The sequence below is a fragment of the Phalacrocorax aristotelis genome, chromosome 2, assembly GCF_949628215.1.
Source record: "Phalacrocorax aristotelis chromosome 2, bGulAri2.1, whole genome shotgun sequence".
Lineage (NCBI taxonomy): Eukaryota > Metazoa > Chordata > Aves > Suliformes > Phalacrocoracidae > Phalacrocorax > Phalacrocorax aristotelis.
Window position 1 is genome coordinate 140,851,670 of NC_134277.1, and position 24,248 is coordinate 140,875,917.

At 40.1% G+C, this 24,248-nt stretch overlaps 1 long non-coding RNA gene across 2 annotated transcripts in view; it reads right to left on the reverse strand.

Annotated features, from left to right (window-relative positions):
• Positions 1 to 18,040: 18,040 nt before the first annotated feature.
• Positions 18,041 to 24,248, reverse strand: part of LOC142053565 (uncharacterized) — a 30,411-nt gene continuing 24,203 nt past the window's right edge. Inside the window, exon 5 of one of the 2 annotated variants that reach the window (XR_012659264.1) lies at positions 18,041 to 20,317. This is a non-coding gene — a long non-coding RNA (uncharacterized LOC142053565). Of the gene's footprint in view, positions 20,318 to 22,131; positions 24,044 to 24,248 lie in introns of those variants that run through there. The other variant, XR_012659263.1, reaches the window with a different exon arrangement.

The window sequence follows — 24,248 nt, forward strand, 5'->3', positions numbered from 1 at the left end:
TAAAAACCACTGTAATTCTCTCAAATAGTGATTAATGACAATTCTGTCAATCAGAATGACAATTCTTCAGTCAATCACTATGATGAGTCTGGAACATAATAACAAATGGCCTAACAAACAAGAGGTGGGAGTTTCAGAGGTGGGAAGTGGAGGGAGAAGGAAAGAGGGACTGGTGGGTTCAACAGCCTTTGGCCTAATGAGATCTGGTACCAGTTAGCTATTCCAGGCCTCTGAAAGCCCGTCTCCCCTGCTCAGAGGAAAAATACAATATATATCGATAATATGACTCATACACTCAATACACTCACCACCATTCTCTACATTCATACTTTTGTTGGAAGGACATTGTAGGATGTTTCAGGGTTTTGTGTTGACCTGTTTAAGCATTTCTGGAGAAGAGACCTGGTTTCAGATCTTGGAGACCTATGTCTTGGTTTCCACTCCAAGAAGCTTCAGACATACTGCCATTACACGACTTGATTCTAGTTCATGTGCCCCATAATAGATCTGCTTAACGTACATTACAGTTGTTTATAAGACATAACAATACTTTTGTTCTTTTCCAAGCAGTTTTAGCAGGATTTATCTTAGTTTTAGTCATCTCTAAGCTAGATATGTAGCCAAACCACTTATCTAGACCCCTGTTATAATGAGAGGAGAGAGCAAGGCATGTTCAAGGTGATTCACCCTGCCTATCTAATATATATCTCTTACCAAAAATAGTCGTCGTATAGAAGAACGTGTACTTGGTAGCTGTATCCTATAGTAATGCTGTTTCTGGGGAATGGGAAAAAATATGGAAACAACATGACAGTTCTCCACTTCACACAAACGACTTCTTGCCAGGGTTTGGCATGGGTGTCTATTTTTCTTGGGGAATTTTACATTGGGAACATCAGTTCCTGGCCTTTGTCTGACTTTTTTTTTTGTTCTGTTTTTTGACAAATGACCAAGTCTCAATATTCTTGTCTGTGAGATTTATCTTCTTGCTCTTTTTTTCCCCTCTTTATCTTATATTTCCCTTTAGCTCTGCTTTCTTGTTACATAAATTTCTAGCATGGGCTCCTATTGTATTCTAGAAACTCTTTCAATTATAGTTACTATCCCATGTGTTTCCAGCCCTTGAAGGAAATGTTTTATTTCCTGAAATAATTACCACCTTTGTTTCAACTTTACATTGGTCTATGTACATTTAACCCCTCCTTCTCCTAGAAGTGGTACTTCATAGTAGAGTTTTGCCCCTCGGAGATCAGCATGACCAGAACTTTTCTGGCTTTCTCAGTATGGTCCATGAAAAGAAAATTGGGATATTTCTCTTACAGCTGCACTTAATCAAATATAGCTTTCTTTTGGAAATTTGCAATGCTAACTTTCTTGCTTTAAAATTTTCTTTTGAAAAATCTTGAAATCCACTAATGATGCATGAAAACTACTCAACTTTTCCAGAAAGTTCTGATGGTTTGACTCCATAGGATTATATTTCCTTCATGCAAATTCCGTGGTCCTGAGTCATTCCCTCTGAGAACACTTAGAGAAAACGGGTTGTGGTGGATGTCGACCCCCACACATTTTGTTTGTCTAACACAGCAGTTTGCATGCATTCAGTACAAAGCTGAGAACTCAAAGACTCAGAAAAACAGGAGATGCAGAGTTAAGCTGAAAGCCCAACTTTGAGATTTTTGCCTGCTGTGAGGGGGCTTTATTTGATTACTTTGTTTGTTTGTGCATTTATTTTTGGAGAAGGATGAGCTGTCCATTGTTTTACTTCATTATGAAAACTGAACTATTGTTGAGGAGCCCTAGAGTGTGGGATGGGTTCTTATTTGGGTTCCTAAAAGAAAACAAAATTAATTAAACTGTAACTCTTCCTACTTCATTTATGGCCTAAAAGATAGTGCCTTTTTATTGTTATGCATTCTTTAGTAATTATTGCCACTTGTGGTACAGTGCAGACTAGAAACCCTGCCTTTGATAGATCAGAGACATTCAGTTCATATCCCTCGGTTAATATGTCTTTTTATTGTAGCAAGGCTGCGATCTAAGTGCCCTTGGTGTAACTCACAAACACATCACAAACAATACCTTAAAAGTGGAACAGTATAATTCAGCGTTGCTTAACAGCAGCAGGACACGCATTACCATTTTATTTCATTCCTCAGCCCTGGATGCATTAGGCTGTGTTAAAATCCACGTTGCTCAAATCAACTCAGCTCACCAACTGGTCTGAGTCGCTCTGCACATCTGATTACTGCATTGGAAGGCCCTGCAGAAACCGTGTTACAGGCTGAGAAAAAAAGTGTTCATTCTTCTTTATGGGGCCTGATAGGATAGAAAATGATTGATTTTTCCAGAACCTTTTGGGCTGTGGTACTGGAAATCACAGCTGCCAGGGCTGGCAGACGCTCTGCTGTATGGTTCAGCTAAATGCACCACTGTTTTCTCTGTGTATTTTCTGAAGTCTTTAGTGTTAACCTGGCTTAGGTTTTCATCTAAATTTCAGCTAATACTGTTTTTCTGTGCAGCTATTCTTTGTTCTTATGCCTTGTAGAGAAATATATTGAAAACAATTCCTTATGCAAAGTCCTTAAATTCATACTTGAAAACCTGATTGAGCAGATTTAGCACCGGAAGGCAAAACTTGTAACACTTAGAAGTGCACAAATCCAAATTTTATCTGACAAATAAGGAATTGCCAACTGGAGTCTATTCTCTTGGTTTTGTACAACTTGAAGCTATGTATTTGTTCAGACCATTCTGGGAGTCAGGAGAATGACGATGCAATGTAGAATGAGCTTCTCAAGCGTGAAGACCACTTAGCTATAGAGATTAGGTCTCTTTACTCTGCCCACTGTCAACAGCATGGAACAGAAGAAAAAGGTTGGGGATCAAAGAACAGCTGGAGGAGACACTGCCTTTCAAAATAAATTTGTCATAAATTCAGGATATAAATAAATAAATAATTAGCCAAATAATTAGCAATGATAATGTTAAAACTGCATGTGGATTTGAAGGTAATTGCAGGTGGTAGTGGAACAGTCTGATTCAGTGCAGCCAAATCCCCAGAGAGACTCAAAACTTTAAAATGTTTGATTCAGACCCTGTACTCACTATGAAATGACTAAAATTTATGTGAGGTCAAATTCACTGCTTGTACATCTAATATTGCTCCTGTGAGCTGTAACATAGAATGCAGGCAACTGCTCATATACTGAAACGCATGCCACTTTTTCGTCAAATCAGTGCTTAGGAAAGATTTAATGTATTTATTATTTAAAAAGTTAAAATAAAGCAAGGCTATCACTCTGAAATATGTTAAATTTTGCTATTATTAAAATGTCTTTGTACATGGAAGATTTTTTGAAGAATTGCTGTTACACTACCATATTTTTATTATTAAAATCCTAGTTTAGCATGACATTTCCCTTATTTTTTTACCAGATGATAAATATCTGTTGTGTCTCTTTCTTTTTCTTGAGCATATTGCTTTTTCTCCCTGGTCTTGTGCAGTGTAATAACAATTTTAATTTCAGATATTAAATAGATGTTTAAAATGTCATGTAAGATTTGCTTACACTTTTCAAATTGCTCTTAAAGGGACTAGTAACTGTGAGATAGCGTAAGAAGCAAATTATTACAGATAAGCATGTTAATAAATTCTTATTTGGGACATAACTTTAAGAAATGGAAGATTCAGAAAAAAATCTCAGTAGACCTATTCCAGCAAGCCCATATTTTAAAAAGCTACACAAATTGTTTAATTGTTCTGGTCAAGATAGCAGATCATGGATTATCTGGAAAGACCACAAATCTTTTAAATGCAAATTTATATGCATTTGTAAAAAGCATAAATCCACCTAAAGATGGATATACCTTAATTTTCCTCTGACCAGAGAGCACAGACACCACCCCTAGCTTAGCAGATGGGGTTTCATAATAATTTCTTAATGGAACTTTACTTTTTGATGGGAAAGGATGATAATTCCTTAACTTTGGGCTGTCACTGCAGAATGTCCATGGGTGCATTGTGAAACTCTTTCTTAATGTGTTTTGATGGGGCAAACCTTCAAAGGTTTGGGTGCCTCCAGTTATTTCTTAATGTACTGATGCTTCAGTTAATTAATTCAGTTAATTTTGATGGCAGCTGCAGTGGATCCCGTATAGCCAAAGACTCTGGTAACTTCTGATCAGGCTTGCACATGGCACATAGAATAATATTTTGTATTTCACTGAAATAATTTGTTATAATTAAAATGGGGAGTTTGTTTCATAGAGATGTTTAATCCACTGAAGTCTTAAGGGATTCTGAAATGTCTGAATTTATTTTTTAAATTGCTTAATGTTATGACATGCCCCTCTGTGTGGTTAGGAGTGATCTCTGTATTTCTAAAAATTTTCTTAGCACAATAAATTTGTTTTACTCTATGGCCTTTTTACGAGTCGTCGCAACTTAATGGCTGAAAAACCAATTCTAAATTATACCTGATTCATGCTATTTAGTCTTTCAGTCTTCTGATATTTTTGGTTTATTATCAAAACACTACTCATCTCATCTCGTCTCATTCTAACAATCTTTGCATGCTTTCTTAGGTACAGTCAAAGCTATGCCCCCTCCTTGTTTTGAAAGGTATTTGCATTTAGAAAATACTTCCATGGCCTTCCTGCTAATTTTATGGGCTGCTTCTTAAGAAGAGAATTGAGACCTTTTTATTGAAATTTTCATTTTTTCCCTCTGAAAAATTGATTTTAATGTGGAGTCCTACTTAAAAATCAATGGCACAACCTGACTCAGGGTTTGACACTGAAAAATCGATACTATTGTCAGTGGACATGAGTTTCATAACCTTAGAATCTGAAGGCACATTATACAAAAGACAAAAATTCTCCCCTGGAGTAAAATGTCAAATAAGTTATAGTGCATCTTACCAAATCAATCTAATTGGCACTGTTCCCATAGAGAAGGTGCTTATATCAGGCAAAATATATATACATATATAAGTGTGTCCATGTTTGGAAATAATACCTAATAAATCCCAAAAATGTAGGTGATGAGTGACTTCCATACTTGTTCACACTTCAGACTCAATGTGCCTATGACCTATCACCCCTTAGCATTGTCTCATGGTGATACTAGAAATATTTGGATGTTCATAATAAAGACTGAGAAACAACAATTGATTTCAAATAGGATTAATTAAGACCATAGAGTAGATTGAATAGGTGGCCTGATATGCAAGTATTGAGACGACAGGTTTTCAGTTACTTGGGATCCTAGATCTATCTTCAGGTAGGATTAGCTGGGGTAGGAAAGAAAGGGGAAAAGGGAAATAGCTCAACAAGGATTAGGATAAATTTTGATCAATTCATGGAAAATATCATGTGGTGACTCTGAAAGTTCCTCTCCATTTCACATTTCTATACCTACCCCTGAGTCCTGCACAAGATCAATGACATTTAAATGACATTTAAAGGTATCTCAGTGATATTTAAAAGTATGAAATTCAAAAGCAATAAAAGCTAATATTTTTCTATCTTGTCTGTATTTGGCTTCAAGGAACTGTTGCCAAAGTTTTTCCAAAAAAAGTTTTACACCAAAAGTATTGTTGCTCTGAAGCATGGATTGGCTCTTGGAATGCACTGTGAAATTTTTCTTACATCTTGAAGCAGTTACTCTGCCTTGTTTGTCAGAGTTTAAATCAGTATTGAAGTTTTTACACTTTGTTTGAGGTATCTCCTTTAAGGCCATCACCAAAATTAATTCTTTGATTATAACAATTTTGGATCTTATCCACTGAGGTCAGGTCTTCCTCCTAACTAAGAAATGGTTATTTGCAGTCATATATTCTTGCTTGAAGCCTCACAGGTTTGTGAGTAGTACTGGTCCCTCATTAAATCATCAATAAAAAATACTGTTCAAAGAGAATGCTAAGAAAACTGTTTTCTGAAGGTCAATAATTGAATATACTAATGTAGACTGAGTACATGAGGCAGGAGTTTGAACAGACAGCTGTCACCTAGATAACATAGATCATCCAGAAAACAGATACCTTTCCATAATTAGCAAAAATCAAAACTTGATCCCCTTATATGATAAAATGGGCTTCTATATTGGATCTTTGAGGTTCTGTGTTTTTTTAAGAAAGCTTTGAAAGACAAGACACTAGCCAGACCAGGAAGGTCCAATACTTCCAAGGCTCCCATGTGAAAATAACTGCATTGTTAGGGAGGCAACATCAATAAACAGAAAGAGAAACATCCAGCTAACACCATCTATACTCAATGCAGAGAATGCGGAGTCCATGTTCCTGTGCCCTCTCCCTGAACAAAGTCACTGGCCAGGTCACTTCAGGATGACTTTTGCGATTTGCTCCTTTTATAAAATAGGGTTCTTTTTATTTTCTTCCTTCAACAAGAATTTTAAGATTTAATCAAATTATGCTTCTGAAGTGATTTGTAATATTCAAGTGAAAGTCAGAGCATGAAAATGCATTATGTGTTTAAGCAGAAGGTGATAAATAGATATCAAGGCAAAAAATAGCACCCTGCTAATATTTTATTGTTATTATTTGCATCCGTGTTTTGAAAATGTTATTTAAAATATTTACGGGATACAGGAAATGTCATTCTCCACATTAAAAAAAAAAGTCAATGGAAAGTTAGAATGAATTATAGAGCCATGATGACAAATGAGGAAAAATACAAGTAGTTACAGACGAGCATCACTTACGAGCTCACAGAAGACTGAGCCACTGTAGTGCATATAAATATGGTGCAACAATGATTTTGATGACTCTTTATCACACTCTGTGATATGAAGTATGAAATAAAATAGGAAAGTACATGGGGCCAAAGATAAGCCTGTTTACATTATGCTCTTATAGAAGAATAAGGAACAGCATGGAAACAGACAAATCTTGCAGGATAGGAAAATGACAACTTTGGGCTCATCTTTAATAACATGAAAGATTTATCACTCCCTTTGCCTGCTGAAGCTGTAGGCAGTTTTTCTGTTTTCTGTCTGGTACCTCAAGTTACTATATAAAGAAAAGGCAGCATATATGCAGCAAAGATAGAACTGAGGAAGAAACTGGAGAGCAAATATCCCAGAGATGACCACTGTGACTGTAGTAGTTCAAATATACCAGTCCTCATGTTTGTGGCAGCCCTTTACTCAAAGCTTATTTGGACTTGTCTAAAATAGGCACATGGATTTTCAAACACTGATAATAGGTATGTTCCCTCAACAGAAGCTCATTCTCAAGAGACAGTCTGTTAACACATTTTTCTGATGAGTAATGGACAATGCATTCCTTGTTACTGTACAAGGCAGCACCCATTTTCATGAGTTTCAGCAGTGATTTCAGATGATAGCGGGGCTAAGGCTGGATGCGCGGGCACAAATCACTGTCATGGGAGCATTTCTCCAAAGTCTGTCTATTGGACAGTCTTCCTTTTATTCCTCTTGTGATCTTTTTTTCCATTTCTTTGTGATGATGATCTGAATGTGATCAGAAGACAGCTGCTGTGCAGGACAATATTTACTCAAAATGGGAATACTATTTCTTCCTAATCTTTTCTGCTGTGTCAACCAATACCAGCGTGGCACTTCTCCACAACCAGTCTCAGCACAGCTTTTCACTCTGTTTATCAATCAGAAAAAGATTCAGATTTTTTTCCCAAATTTCTGTCTCCTAATAGTTTAATCTACCTCCTTTCTAAATGTATTTTTACCCAAGGGTTCCAAATTCATGCCCTGTGGAAGCTTTTGGGCCAGCCAAGAGCATGGCAGGCATCATCAGGTCCAGAATAAACACTCGATTGCACCATTCAGGTCACCTTGCTTAACTGAGAACTTCATAGAGATGTGTGCTCACCTATCGACCCTGTGCTCACAGTTCCAACCATCTTCTGTCGTGGATTGTTTCTTTTTGCTTTGGAGCAAGTTCTGCCATCTATGCTAAAGTATGAGTAAATATACAATGTCCACAGATGTCAAGTCACTAGATGCTCAAAATTAGTCTTCAAACTCCAGTCTACAGTTTCTGAAGTACATTTACAGATAAGATATGAAGAAAAAATGAGAACACAAAGTGCTGAATTATCCTGAGTCCACAGCAACCCCCCCACATTACTATAGATTTGGAAGGCACCACATATTAGCGTAAAATAACAGGGTCCTAAATCCATAGTCTAACAGTCCAGAGGTTTAACCAGCGTAATGCTGAATAAATGGGATAACGTGGTCAGAGGATCATCAATAGTATCTATCACTTAGTGTAAATATCTGTGGAAACAAAAGCTTTTGCAAAAGCAGACTCCTGGGTGGATAGGTGTGTCCTGATTGGGGTAGAATATCCCCATCTCCCCAAGACTGTATAGTCCTGAGGCTCCTTTTACTGTCTCTGAATTCGGAAGTTCTTCAATTACTTGAAGGCAGGGTTAGAGAAAAGGTGAAGATGGACAAGCTGCCTAGGGAATCTGTGAAACCTCTCTTAACTGAGACCTTAAAAATATGACCGGATAAAGCCCTGGGCAACCAGATCCAGCTGTGATGCTATCCCTGCTATGAGCAGGAAGTAGGACATGGTGACCTCCAGAGCTGGCCACAGATCTCTGTCCCACTGTAAGGCCGACACCCACCTTTTGAATACTGGCAACCAGCTGCTCCTGTTGCTGCCTCTGTGTTCAGCTGTGATGGTCCTACAAATGCAGTGGCACCGCTTCCTGTCACGTTAGCAGGGTCCCACCCTGTCTCCTCTCAGAGATCAATCACCAGCCCTTCCACCCAACTCAAGAGGCAGAGAAGCATGAAGTTGTGCAGAAATCCAGTGCCAGAACAGAAAACCACATTGAACCACTATTTTTGTCTCCCACTGGAAACGAATCTGAGCTGTTCTGCTGAATTTGTTTTTGATGGGAACTCAAACTGAGCTGGAACAATTTTGGTCCCAGCTAAACGGAGAAACATCTGGTTCCAGTCCCTGCCTGTAGGGCTGAAGAGACGTAAAGAGTTCCAGAACAGTAAGAAACAAGAGGTTATTAAATGGATCCTTTCTGATATGCTTCCTCAGTAATCCACACATGGATGAACAGGTTTGTGGGGGTCACTACAAGCATAATTCCATTGACTGTGATTGCTGTAGCACACAAAAAATCTTTCTCACTTAAAAAAAACCCTTATGCTACTTTTTGAAAATCTCCCTTTACACAGCTTACCTACTGTGATTTATGTTTTCACAGACAGCACAGAGGTACTCACATTCGATGTATCCTTTCATTCACATCTGCCCCTCCCCTTGCTCTGTGGCCCCTTTTTCTAAAACTGCAAGTAGAATCATTTCCTTTATTCCAAGATAAAATGATTTATAATCAATTAATAAGCATTGCTGAGGCTTTTGTTTGCCTGAAGCATCATTTCCTATTCAGTTTTTGCATCTGAACTATTCAGCATTGCCTTTTGGTTCTCTCTGAAAATACTCTTGAGAAGCCATGCTTATCAGCCAAGAAGCATCCAACAGCAAAGCATGTGCATTTATAAAAAGACTATCACTTTTGTGCTAACTTTGATTGCCAGTTTCTACACTTAAAATGAAAATGAAGCTGGTGGTAAAGCCACACTGGTAGATATCTGAATTCATTACACTGAATTATGTGAATTTCCTTTCTTTCCTTCAATTCCCTCAAGTGGCATAGATTAATTTATAGAGTGTATGTGTTTTTAACATCTGCAAAGTTCTCATGTGGATTGATGTACTGAGAATAAAACTTAAAGCAGCCATTATGAGGGTAGTGCAAACATTATTCCCCTTAATGATTTTTGCACACCTGTATTTTTGAATGTCATTTTGGGAAGTGGGAGTGGAATATGGGTAATTAGAGAAGTTACTTTACTGACACAGTAGGAGATGTATAATTGCACAGGCCACAAAGCGTAAAAAGCCATGTTGAATGTGAGGACTAATTTTCCAAAGAGATTTGTGTGGAGCCGTTTTGAATCCCCAAAATTTGCCCTCCACAACAAACGACTCCGAATACTTGTTCCTCTGAGCACCTGATTTGCATTAGCAGACATTACTTAGTGGCATAAGCACTGTGATTTGTGTCCAAAAGCTGATTTTGTAAACAGATTTTCTTCATTAAAATGGGAGTTACTTGTTTTGAAATTTTTGTCCTGAAATGCCTACCACCAAAATCCAGAGTTTTTTAAAACATATTTAATACACCCTACTCTGGTCACTCCATCATTTCTTGGTGTCTTCAGACAAACTGGGAGCAAAGTGATAGTTTATTCCTTTCATCCTTTGATCACCTGTCAAAATTACAGCAACACAAACCTGTGTAATGAGTTCTGACTATCACTGACTTAACTAGAAGCAAACACCGTGTTCTGTAGATCACATTGCAATTTAACTTCACATTCTTCAAATTCCCCAATCTATTTTTCAGATGGTTAAAATTGGGGAGAAGGAGTTTGTTCTCCATAGAAGATGCTTCTGCAGAGTTCAAAGAGAAGCCTTTAAAAAACTGGTAGGGAATCACAGAATAATTCAGGTTGGAAGGGACCTCTGGAGGCCAGATTGTCCCATCTCCTTCTCAAAGCAGGGCTAACACCAAAGCTGGGTCAGGTTGCTCAGGACACTGCCCAGTTAAGCTTTTAAAATCTCCAAGGACATCTCCACTGCCTCTCTGGGCATCTTGTCCCTTTGCTTAACCAATATTTTTATAAAAATTTTTTTAATATATCCAAACAGCATTTTCCCTGCCAAAAAGTGCAACTGTTGCTTCTGAGCATGCCTGAGAAAAGTCTGACTTCCTCTTCTCTGTAAGCACCCATTAGGTAGTAGAAGACAATAATTAGATCCATCCTTTGCCTTGTCTTCCTTAGACCAAACAAATCCTCAGTCTATCCTCATACATCATTGCTCCAGCCCCCAGCCATCCTAGTAGACACTCTACTTGACTTGCTTCAGCTTATTGAAGTTTCTTGTACAAAGAGGTTCAAAAATGGACACAGTGTTTCTTGCAAGTGCTGAACAGAAGGAAACCATCATTCCCCTTGACCTTCTGGCACCAGAAAGGTCTGCTAATGGAGCCCAGGGTGTGGTAAGACTCTGGTGCCTCAAGGATTCATTGCTGACATATTCAACCTGTTGCCCACCAAAACCAACAGATCCTTCTCTGCAGTTGTTTCCTAACCATGCAACCTCCAATGTGGAGAGCTGCATGGGGTTATTCCCTCCCAGGAGGACAACTTTGCCTTTGGCTTTGTTGAAGCTGGGTTCCTCATCACCCACTGCCTTAGCGTATTGTTAACTCTCCCAGTTTGAGGTCATACACAAACTTGATGGATTTTATCCAAGATACTAAAAAAGGTGTTGGAACGATATCAGCCCCAGTATCAAATCCCATTGCAAGTGTCCGTATGTTAGGCTGTAAATTGTTGGCAAAAATACTCTTGCCCCACTTTTTCAAGTCTCTCCCATCTCTGCCCAGCAATCTTTGTTCCTTAAAGAAGGTCTGTTGGAAAGACAAGCCAAACCCCACCAGCGACACCAGCAGTGCAGCCAGGCGCTGGTCCATAGGTTGTCTTTGCTCTTGCCCAAGTATTTCCCTTTAACTGACATGAGTCCTTGTTCCTGCCTCCTTCACTCCTTAGAGACCTGTAGTCAACAGGAATGTCTCCCTTGGCAACATTCCTTAGTTCTCGATCCCTTAGATCCTGCAATTTTGATTTAACTGAAAGGTCAGACACTCCAGCTTATATCAGATTTTGTCAATAACAGTAAAAGACACACCATCTGTAATTTTTCTCCCGTTAACAACAGACTTTTTAACACACTCAGATGCTATCTTAAGAGAAACCAGTTAGTGTAATATTTGCTTCTACCTATGCGGCTCAATAACATGCAAAATGCATATTATTTTATTAAGGTTCAAACGTCTTTTCTTTTAGTTCTGACTACTGTGTGTTTTACCCATAGTTTAACAGCATTAGTAGTACCTTAAATAAGTAATTAGGTAGAATAATGTTTCATTATAACTATAAAATGAGGCAAATTCCTTTTCAGGATCAGAAGTCTCGTGTGAAAAAGAAATCACTGGGTTGTAGGGTAGACTCCTTTGTTTAAAACCAGACAAGCACTAACTGCTCTACTGGGCACAGCACTGAGGAGAGTACTGAAAGGACCAGACCTGCCCTGGCAGAAGAAATGGACCTTTGCTAATATGCACGTTTTTCTTTGTTTCTGTGGGATTATTTGTGGATAGATTAGACCCCTTGGATGCATTACACCTCTAAATTCCCAAAGTCACAAAACGGGCATGTAGTTTTGAGGAAAGTACTTTAGTTTGCATATCACTAGATTTGGAAAGGCTGCAAATACTGTTTACAGTTCTGCTCTTTCTGAAAGAGTAGCAAGCAAACACTGGCAGTGCAGTTTGCTGAGACTCATCCAGGCAGTGATGGCTCTGTAGAGCTCCTCGTCAAATCTCCCCATCCTTCCTGCAACGCTGGAGGCACGGGGACTCTGTCCTGCACATGGTCATTTGCTGTCCCGTGACTACCTCCTCACCCCAGGGCACACAGGCAAACTGAAGTCTGAGGCGCTCAGCTGGTGGGGAGGTTACGCCAGCTGTGAAACAGTGCCTGCTGGGCAACACTGCGGGTGGCCGCTGTGTGTTCCCTGCCTTGCTTCCTGCTCAGCGTTTTTCACAGGGAAAATTGCTTTTTCTGAAATACAATGGGAATTTTTGTGGGGAAATATTCTATTTTTAACCAGACTCAGTCCTTCCTTACCAAGTCATTAGCGGGACCCTCAGCCACCTACACCTGTGCCAAGGCAGATTAAAAGGATACCACTCTAATCTAATAGCACTTTTTCAATTACTTTCTGTAGCTGTAAATGACAGTTGGACTACAGCATGTGCCTCTCAAGAGATCTGACTTAAATTACATTCATATATCATATATCAGCTCTTCAGTTTAGCTCAAGATTTAAAAACTACATCAGCAATCATGTCACTTAACCAAATCAAATTATCTTCCCTAGATTTGGAGCAAGCGACAGTTATAAAGTCATGCAAAATGAAAAACAAAACTAAAAAAATCAGATTGTAAATGTGGCTTTCTGTGGTTAAAATAAATTCCCTATACTACTTAAATAAATAAATACTATGTAACTAACAATATGAATGGTTATACAGGAAGCTATGCTCCCATATTGAACTCAGGAGCTTAATTTATCTCATTATTCACAATATAGGTCTTTTTAATGAGTTTTGGGAGGCTCATTCACACTGTTCCCTTACAAATATTTTTTCGCTCTTTCAAAGTCATCTGGCCTTCCCTTTCTCTCTATTCTAGCTTGATTTAATATGCCATAATAATTCCACTCTCAATATTTCAAGTAACAGTATGTATCAAATAATTATCTGAGTGTTTTCATGCTGCCTTTAAAAATATTCATCCTTCCCATCTGTTACTAAGTGCTTTAATCACTTTCTTTCCTTGTTGTGGCTATTGCAACCCTGCCAGTGTGTTTCATGCTACGTGGATATGGTTGGGCGTAGGGTAATTTGACGATGAGTGAGGATTGATAGAATTACTTCTGTTACTTCTTTTAAAAATAGAAGCAATGAAACAATAGAAAACTTCTATACACATATTGATTCTGTGTGTGGAGATACCAAGGTTAACCGAGATAAGTTGCTGGGGTACCATAAGGGATCTTGCCACAGATGCAGTGAACAGGAGTTAACTGGAACTCAGTCGGCTGAATCTTTCCGTGCAGTCACATTACACTGCTCTGAAACCACAGAAAACTTATTTAGAATCATAAAATCATAGAATGCTTTGGGTTGGAAGGGGCCTTTAGAGGTCATCTAGTCCAACCTCCCTGCCATGGGCAGGGACATCTTCAGCTAGATCAGGTTGCTCAGAGCTGCGCCCAACCTGACCTCGAATGTTTCCAGGGATGGGGCCTCCACAGCCTCTCTGGGCAACTTGTTCCAGCACTTCACCACCTTCACTGTAAAAATTTTTTTCCTTATATCCAGTCAATTTTACCCTCCTTTAATTTAAAACCATTACCCCTTGTCCTATCGCTACAGGCCCTATTAAAAAGTCTGTTCCCATCTTTTTTATAAGCCTCCTTTAATGAAGTACTGGAAGGCCGCAATAAGGTCTCCCTGCAGCCTTCTCTTCTCCAGGCTGAAGAATCCCAACTCTCTCAGCTTGTCCTTGCAGGAGACGTGCTCCATCCCTCTGATCATTTTTGTTGCCTCCTCTGGACCTGCTCCAACGGTTCCATGTCCTTCCTGTGCTGCACTCCAGAGCTGGACGCAGCACTGCAGGTGGGGTCTCTCCAGAGCAGAGTAGAGGGGCAGAATCAGCTCCCTCGACCTGCTGGCCACACACCTTTTGATGCAGCCCAGGATACGGTTGGCCTTCTGCACTGTGAGCGCACACTGTCAGCTCATGTCCAGCTTTTCATCCACCAGTACCCCCAAGTGCTTCTCGGCAGGGCTGCTCTCAATCCCTTCATCCCCCAGCCTGTATTGATAATGGAGTAAATAGTGGATATGTAAGTCTGTGTAGGACCTCTTTTCTATGCTGTACTGGGACGTAGGTGTCCTTGAACAATGCAAAAATTGGACTGACAAAGCTTAGCCTTGATGCGTTTGTCTTGGCCTTCATGGAAACTCCACTATAAAAAAAAACTAGTTAAAAAGCTCTACTAAAATTGAAAAAATATATGTTTACAGCCAATGGATCCTAATACCAGGGATGGATCCCCAGGACTTGTCTATACCTTCAGAATGAAGACAGGTCATCTGGGGAGTCCATCACATTACCTAGCCATTACTTTCTGTCTTAGCAGAAACTGCCATGTGACAGGCACTACAGCCTTGGACAGGCTGTGCTACTTTGAGGGAAACCAGGCATCATAGCTGAGTGGAGAACAAGAATACAGAGGCGTCTCTTCAAGGAAATCTGGTTAAGGTCCCTTCCTCCCCTCATTGCACAGATCCTACTGTCCTCATTCCAGCCATGCTGCCCTCAGGTGTTATCCCACATTATCCATATGTCATTTCACCATAGAATGGTGGAAGAGAGAGGACAAAAATGTTAAAACACTAGTATTTGGCACAGGGAGTGAAACCTTGATTTCTCTGTCCTTCTCCCTTTTACACAAGTCCCTAACTAACAGGCCTAGAAATATCACACCTCTTCCCTTTGCTTTTTTCCCAGCCCACTGAACTTTTCCTTACTCCCTGCAAAGTAGAATAGCTACAGCTGAGGGATGGGGTGTGTTGCCATCCACCACTGAACAGCATCAGTGTTGCTCATGCTGAGGTTGACCTCTTTCCTCTGGGGTCTCTGCTGAAGACTTGGACATATGGAAAGAAAAGGGATACCACTTCCACTAAGGTAGCTGAGAGACAAATTTGCTGAGCGTACCCTGAGGATGACTAAATCCAATGGAGGCAGAACAGGGAGGGAGATGTGTGGCTGCTCAGTACCGTCAAGGGTCAAGGTCTCTAACTTCTCTTGGGGCAACTTCAGACAAATTCAGTGACAAACCAGAGACATTATAGAGGCTTTAGTCTTCCCAGGAATAAGCAGAAGATGGGTGAAGGGTTTGAGGACAATATTTTTATCCTATTTAGGGGCTTAAGTGTGATGTGATCACTGTGACCTTCATGGATCTAACTCCAGGTCCTTCTGGACAGGGTCTGAACCAACAATGAATCCATACAGTCAAAGAAATTAATTAATTTTAAAAAGGGAATACTGTAAATTTCCACAGTTAAAAAGGCTCCTAACACTCTGTTTTGGCTTTTCCCTTCTCTGCCATAATAAAAGCTTTTGTTGTGCCATAATAACCTGGAACAGTTTCAGTGGGAGGAATTGAGACCTCATGTACCATGGGACAGTGCTGAGCAAATCTGAGCCAGTGCTCTTAGGTAGCTGATCTTAAGTAGAAACTGTTTTTTATTTTTTTCAGAGAGACATCTGCAATGAAGAACAGATACTAAAAAGCAATGATTCATTCAAGGTAAACCAGGGACACACATCTTTCGCGTTTCTTCATCTACACTGCTTTATGGCCTACACATTTTCTGCCATTCTCTTTCCACATTCGGTCTCCCACCATTTATATGCCACTGTAGGCAATGTGCCAGATTGGCACTTAAAACATGAAAAATCAGAAAGAGGGAAAGAGAGACACAAATAAAAGGTAGGCCTGCAGCGCTCACATCTCTGTGTCCTTTCCTGACAAGCAGCACTTCCATTTGTGTTGGGGTGCCAGTTCTATCAAACTTCTGTCTTGTATCAATTTTTAGCAGCATGGATAATTTATTGCATCTAGGATGATAGAAAACCAGCTTTATACATCATTCAGCTTGCAAAAGATGTGTAGCTTCAGTTCCTTAATGGTGTCATTTTGGCTGAATGCTATTAACAGATTACCCCTGCCTAGGGCAGTGGAGCATGTGCAGCAGAAAGATAACCTTGTGTTCGTAATTTAATATTAACTGTTTTCTCCATAGTACCTCTTTCCAGTACATTAACAACAAACCAATATGGCCTTGTCCCCTGCGGTCGTATTCTTCAGCAAAAAATGGATTACATGATAGCAAGTTCCTGAAGATTTCCAATGAAGTATTACAAATCACTCAACGCCTGCTCTGCAGAAATGAAAAATAAACAGGCTTAGATTCAATCAAATTTAATTCCTCCAATTTAGCTTTACCGCACTTCAAAGGGTGCTCTTATTAATGTCTTGGTGAAAAAATGTAACAGTGATTTTTCCCCCCTTCTTATACTGAAAGCCTCCAGTTGTGTTCAACATATAGTGAGATCAAGAAAATGGTTTTTTTTTTTGTGAATACTCTGACACAGTTTGATATAAAAGTGTAAGCCATTTACAGAAAACTCTTTATGGAATTTTTATCCTATTCCATTCCCGGGAGCTAAATTTATATCCTGCATTAGCTATCATAGCACTAGAGTATTAGTCTTCTTGCAAGCAGTTCAGGGCAGTCTGAGGGCCCTATCACTCTCTACCACTCACATACACAGGCATTATGGGTTTATCTCATCTTCTGCAGCAAGTGCTAGGCCCAATTCATTCCTTTAGGCTACTTTACTAATAACCTATTCCTTATCAGGGCCTCTCCACCTCAGCTTGTGATCAAAGACCCAATTAATGGAATGGAGAAAGGTGAAGCATTCAAATAATGGAGACAGCTGTTTTTCTCTGTTAGAGAAAATCCATTTGTATTGTTATCACAAGCTCCAAGTTCTACAGCTCCTGTTTAATTCAGTCTCCCTCCATTTCTGCTGATGATAAAAAAGTCACAATGAACTCAGAAGAGAATGGCAGAAATATCACCGTGTTTCAACTCAGCCTGGGTGTTATCAACTTGAAAGTGAAAATACAAGCAGATAAGGAAAGGAAATGTCCAACAAAGACCATATCAAATTTTCAAAAAATGTACTTTCATGCTGCATTCTTTAGTCACCTTTCTGAATGTTTTCCAGATCCTGATACACACTCCCTATGTCGGCTGCCTGAATCAGAGGAGCAGAGGGTGATAATATCGTGGGTTCCACCTCAACTGAAAAGTAATTAAAGAGGGAGAGTAATCATAATTGGCTGGCATGAACATTGTCAGTGAACTGCAGCTTCTTCTGAGCCTCAGTGTCCGGGAGCCCGCAGCTAAGCTGGGTGTTTACATCGCCACCACCGGTGGATGAGGTTAGTGCTTTATCTGATAGCGAAGGGGTGGTGTCATGCTCAAGTCTGGTGTTAAACCTTCTCCTTAACAGGCTCCTAGGTGTAAATCTGCCCAGACTATGGCAAATGAGATCCTACCCACTCTACGTGGCAGCAGTTCATTTCACAAATGTGTAAAGGCCACATTACCATTCTCTTCCTCACCCTTTCGTAATCATGTTGTCACACTGTCACGTACAGGAATAAACACAGGCAGAACACTGCGATTACACTTAATTGAACCACATAAGACTTGCAGGTTTAAAGTACAACTGTGAAAAGTAATTATTTATTCTTACAAATGATGCTATGAAGAAGGAAGAAGAGGGGTGCGTCTACCAGGTACGTTCTCTGTGTGTGTGAGTGTGCGAGTGTGCAAGGCAAAACCCTGCTCCGTTTCAGGAGCAATTCTGTTGTTATTGCTTTTCCTATATGCAAAACAAGTGTTATTTAGAGACCGTGAGACTATTCATGCACTGGGGGCTGGTTTGGGATTTTTTTGATTACTTGGGGAACCTTCTGATCTGGCGCTTCGTAAGTAAGGACTGAAAAATCCCGCATTTCAATTCTCCACTGAGTGTGGACAATGAGCACAATAAACAGGCACAAAGCTACAGTGTATGCGATGAGTTAAGACAGCAAAGCCTTTCCCAGGCTGATTGTTCACAGGGGATCACAGAATCTGTGTTAGGCTGAATAAGGAGAAATCCATTATGCATTTGCATGTATGATGAACGTTTAAAAGAGGACTGTGTGGAAACAAAGAATAATTCATAATAAACACGGAATGGCAAACATTTCAGGCCCAGCTGTAGTTTTCGAATCTTCACAGACACCAAACATTACCATTTTAACATAGAAGTTCCACATTTGATATCAAGTAGGCCAGCTGAATAATATTATTTGTTTGTACATCAGGAGTTTCCTCATCCCCCCACCCTGTTATTAAACCTATACCCAGCAAATAAAGAAAATAAAAAGCCACACTCAAAACAATATCATGCCCAAAATCTACGACCATCAATAATTTCCCATTGGAATAGTAAAATGTATGGATTCATACATAATTTTATGTATGTCTGTGAAATGGAAATCACAAAGAATGATGAAAACCGACATTAAGGTCTTTCATCAGCAATAAATTCATAACTCTGTTCAACCTGTAGACGTCGCTGATATAATGTACCAAAAGGGAATGCAGCTGTGAACTCTTTTTTTCCATGCTTCAGCAGTCTCCGTACAATGAAACCAGTCTTGAGGAATTATTCAAGGGTCTGAGAAAAATCTTAATGAAGGTATACTTCTAATAAAGGCAAACCAGAATCATATTTAATATGTATTGGGTGACCTTAGGGTGGTCTTGTAAGATGTGAAGTGACTTAAGGGTGGTCTCTTGCATTGGTCTCTCTAGATAATAAAACAGTAATGTCAAGCCATGGTGCTGAATAGCACAATTGTAAATGAAAATTATGCAACCTGCCTGTAGCTCCCACCCCAGCTCCCTGGAACTAAAAAAGCAATAAGGCCAGTAAAGGGACAACCCTAGCAAAAAAGGTTGAGGGAAGCAAGAGACCTGAATAATTTTCCGATAGCCATATGTACTGGATTCTGATTTTGGTGAGGTGGGTGAGGGGGATGATCTTATTCTTGCCAAAGGTTAGAAGAAAAGTGAATAAACACTCCTCCGCTCTCAGATATAGCACTGCACCCATGGGCTTCTGAAAGAATTTATCTCATAACAGTATATGAACTTCCAGGGTGACATTTTTTCTCTACCTTGAATATCTACAAATATTTCTGTATTCTTAATACACTTTTTCTAGTTCGATCAAAGGACTGTACTTTCTAGACAATTTCTTTAAAGAGCTTTTAACAGAGAAAAATAATTAAATTTTATGCTAGCCAGTGAATCTTCATGTATCCATCTTTATTCTGAAAATCATGGTCTTTCTTTACTCTGCTATGGTGTAGCATGGCAGTAAGTTGTGGCTTGAGCAGTGAGATGGCCTGCCTGCTGGCCCAGTTCAGGAGGAGTTCCAATCTCCTCCTCTGGCATTGCCCAGACAGGCTGAGCGGGAGGATTGCTACACTCAGATGTATCAGATAAAGAAAGATGTTCTCCCTCCTCCAAGCGAGTCTGGAAATAATGCAGCCGAGTTAATGGAGTTACACTAATATACAACTAATAGCAAGAAAAGACGTAAGCCTGGGGTTATATTCTCAGATTGGGCAGCCTATCAGCAGAAGTCAAACCTTAATGAAAACTTCTGATGGGCATTTATTTTCCAAATACCCATTTGCAATTTTACAACAACAACTTTGGCTGGATTCTGCTTCCATTTCCAACCCTGCAGCTGCAGCAGCCTCTATGTATTTACAGCGGAGAGCACAATGTGACTTTTGTCTTCTCAAGAATTTGGCCAAGAAGGTTGTGCAGCTGCAAATGGATCCAGGTGCTGGGGCCGGCGTCCAGGAGCGGGTTGGACATCAGCGGAAGTGGCAGCCTTCACACCTGGTCAGCTGAGCTCTCAGGGTCCCTGTGGCAAAGCAAACATACACTGCCGCCACCCTGCCACCCTCTTCCGACGTCCGTGCTCAAGCATTCTCTGAACTTAGGGCATTTTTTTTTCCTAGAATTGCTTTGCTCTTTAACTTTGAGTATTACTTTCAGTGATTTTTATGGGGAGAGTTAAGACATGAAAAGCTAGAGCAGAGCTTATGTTGAAGAATGCTCTCCTGTAGCTTTGATGTTTTAAGCTGCTGTTGTTCTCACATCTGACTTAACTTTACTATTAGGAGAATACCAGTCCACAAATTGTGAAACAGTAGCTGCCACAGTAAAATCACAACATTTGATAAACATTGCAACTTATTATTGGCTGTCTGATACCACTGCATTTGCTCTTCTGCAAGCAGAAAATTATTCAGGTGTCCAATACTGTGCTTGGATAAGACTCTGAACTTCCAAGCTCCCTTGTGATTGAACAAATGAAATTAAATCCCAAAATCCATCTATGAAAAAATAGAATATCCATAATTTATGAACTTCTTTATGAACTTATGAACTATGCTCAAGAATAGCTTTTTTCTTTAGATTTCAAGAAGTTGTAATCAAAAAAATCAAAAAACAAAAAGGTTCTGTTATTGGTAAGTTTTAGGTGTATTGAAACTTTTTAATAGGAACTTTGGGACTACCATAAGAATTATAGGGGTGGGCCTGATAAATGAAGAGTGTTCAGGGGTTTACCATTGGATTCTTTCCCCTTTCTTTGCGCTCCTGCTTACACCTAGTCTGTGATGAATAAAAATAAGGCAGATTAAAAAAATAAATATTAGTTTAAAACATCAAGTCTTGGAATAATATTTAGTTGTGTCCTAGCTCTTCATAGCTTAATTCCCTACATTCAAAATGCTGAAAGACTTTGCGGTTGAATGGACATTTGTGGACATTTTGGTATTTGGGTGCTTGTTTGTTCGCTTTTCTAATAAAATACCATCCACCTTACTTGACTTCACATACTTACCCTTGAAAGGCAGAAATCATCCTGGGGGAAGCAATTGGCCATAGTCCCTATTTACCCAGTCACAGTGAAGGGCTGGACGGTCTCATGTCCTTCTCCACTAATACTTTTGCCAAATTCTTTAGAAATGCCATACTTTTTTCAGTGCCACCCTCCTTCTTATGGGTGTAATCATAGCCTAAGAGCTTGCTTGATCCTTAAGAACCCGGTTTTATGCTCAGTAAAGCACCTTTTCACTGGGCAAAATAGTGACAGAAGCCTTAGAGGTTTTTCCTTTCTGTACACTATGCCATGACAGACAAATGAAGTTAAACAGGAGCAAGACTTTGCCAGTCCAAAGTGCTATTTTCATACTCTTCCTTCCCTGCAAAGGATTGAAAAGATGAAGTTTAAGGACAGGAAAGGGCTATACCTGAGACAAGGGCTATACAGTGGGAATTCTCTAGCCTTTGTCAAACACCTGGCATGCAAAATTGATAATGTTTCAGTCTGGTGCTTAAATCCATTCCTATGCCTGTCTTCATTCATCAGCACCTCCTCATCAAGAAATTTTATGAAATATTCCTTTTTTTCCTTCTTTGGGTAATCTTTTTGACTTGTACTTTTAATATTTAATAATTACCCACACATGATTTAACCCTGCTACAAATGAGATTTCAAGTCAGCATCTGCTCTAACTTCATGTTACTCGGGGACTTCAACTTACTGATGACATACATATGTGACTTGTTTTGCCAAGCCTGCATACCCCCACCAGCACAGCTTCAGAAGTAACTTCCACTCCCTCCCTCCTCTCTCCCTCTCACACATTTGTTCACAGCGTACTCAGTTAGTCCCTTCCTTTATTTTTTCTTGTTCAGGCATCAAAAATAGCTTTTTTTATTTGATAAGAAGTTTTGTATCCAGCCTGGCAGTTCTGAGATGGATGATGGTTTTTATTTATTTTATTAACTATTGTCTGAACACCTGAAGATAAGATGGATGCCTCATTCACAGAAAACACTGGATAAAAATCTGATCCCGTTGAAATCACTAGGGGTCTCAGCACTGAATTCAGTTCAGACAGGCTTTCCTCACCATCTTTGTCACAGACTGTACAACGTTGAGTCCTGGTTTTCCAAAAATAACCTTGCTTGTTTCCCTGTTTTGTCTTAATCAAAGCAAGCTATTAAAACAACTCACCAGGAAGCCCCCAGTCACAGGCACAATGAAAGGTGAATTTATCTTAACTGGTAAGAGGAATTTCCCTGATGTTGCCCATTCGCTGCACAATAAGGACAAGCCTTAGGTGAATCAGCCCCTCCTGTGTGCTTTGTTCAGCCGGTCATATGGGCCTTTTCTATATCCCCTTTTCTATACTCTTTCACAGAAAGGAAAAGCAGACTGGAGAATAAAAAGTGTTATTGCTCTCCAGTCATCCAAAAATATCTCCCAAAACACAAGACGTGTCAAGTGGTTAATACCTTTTGAACTTTCCTTTGAGCTTTCCTCTGTGGTTAGGGCCCTCTGAGCCTGCGATGTAGCGGCTGACAGTGATTAAGTTTCTATATGCACACACAGTTCAAACTGCACTTAGAAAAGCCACATTTGGTCATTGCTTACTTAAGTTTTCAGCAACAAATACAGATGCGTGGATTTGAATGTACACCTGGCATTAATCAGCTGCTGGTGCTGCTATTTCACAGCTGCCTCCAAGCAAGGCAAAATGCTGGAGTGGAAATGTGATTTCAGAATAACCAGAAATCTTTAAGGCACCCACATGGAGAAGGGGGACCTCCCTAACAACATTTGCTTCCAGCTTGTTTCAGCCTTCAGAGACTTTTTTTTGTGTTAAATCCCTCTATATAAAGAGATCTGCAGGTTTTCAGCTGCAGCGTGTGTGTGTGTTTATGTATGTATGTATAAGTTTGTATGTACGTATATATACACACTTTAAGAATCTGCATAGATATTGCCTAAAACTGGAAAGGACCCACACTTGCTACAACCAGGGTCCAAGGAGACTTGGGGAGGCAGGTTCAGTAATACTGCAGTGGTGCCTACCTTCTGTAACCTTTTCAGGGGGATTTCCACTGCTGATGGTGCAATACTGCCTTCATCAATAGGCTCCAGCTTTAATGGCCCTCAGAGGTTAAAAAAAATGTTCTAATTTTTAACATAATCTCATCTGATTTAATTTAATCTCATTTCTTCCTATTGCTGCTGGACATGGAGGGCAACAGATTCAGACGCCGGGAGGACGGGGGCCGCTAGGAGAGCCGGCCCCAGCTGCTGCGCTGCTGCGGGGAGAGGAGCGGGCACCCCAGCAGCCCCGTGCGAGGCTGTCCGTCACGTTCCCCTGCAGCACCGCGGCAAGTGCGAACACAGCGGGCTGCCTAAGTGGGTCACTTGTTGCAGGCACGTGTTACCTGGGCTCCCAGCACCTTCGCAGCCTGCCCACCACTGCCAGATGGAGTTTAGGATGTTTGGCTTTCAGCTGCGAGCCCCAGTGGGGATTTCCCACCTTTGCAATGTCGTTCTCTCTCAGCCATGAAATATTCCTGCGCTGAGTTCAGCAGAAGCACTCAGGCTGAGAAGGTCCTTCCTCCAGGACAGACCCTTCCTCCTAGAAAATCCTTTCCCTCTGGTATAAAGTAGCCGGTTTGTTTTTAAGTTTTCAGATGTGTTGTAACACCAGGCATATCTGAGGGGGCAGTGCTGATGATTCAGACTCATTAAGCAGCAGCAGTTGTTGATCATCAGCTGCATGAGGTATGGTAGGATATAAGGGGAGGGAAAACAAGCATTCATCAGTGACAGTTTTTGCTAACGAGGCCTGACATATGTATTTATCTATTCTCTGGTTAGATGGTGAACAATGTGTGAGTTTTGATGAATTTAGAAAATTTCTGACAATAGCTAGGAAACGAAAACTGAGTTTAAAAAGACAGCAAAAGCAAGAAACACA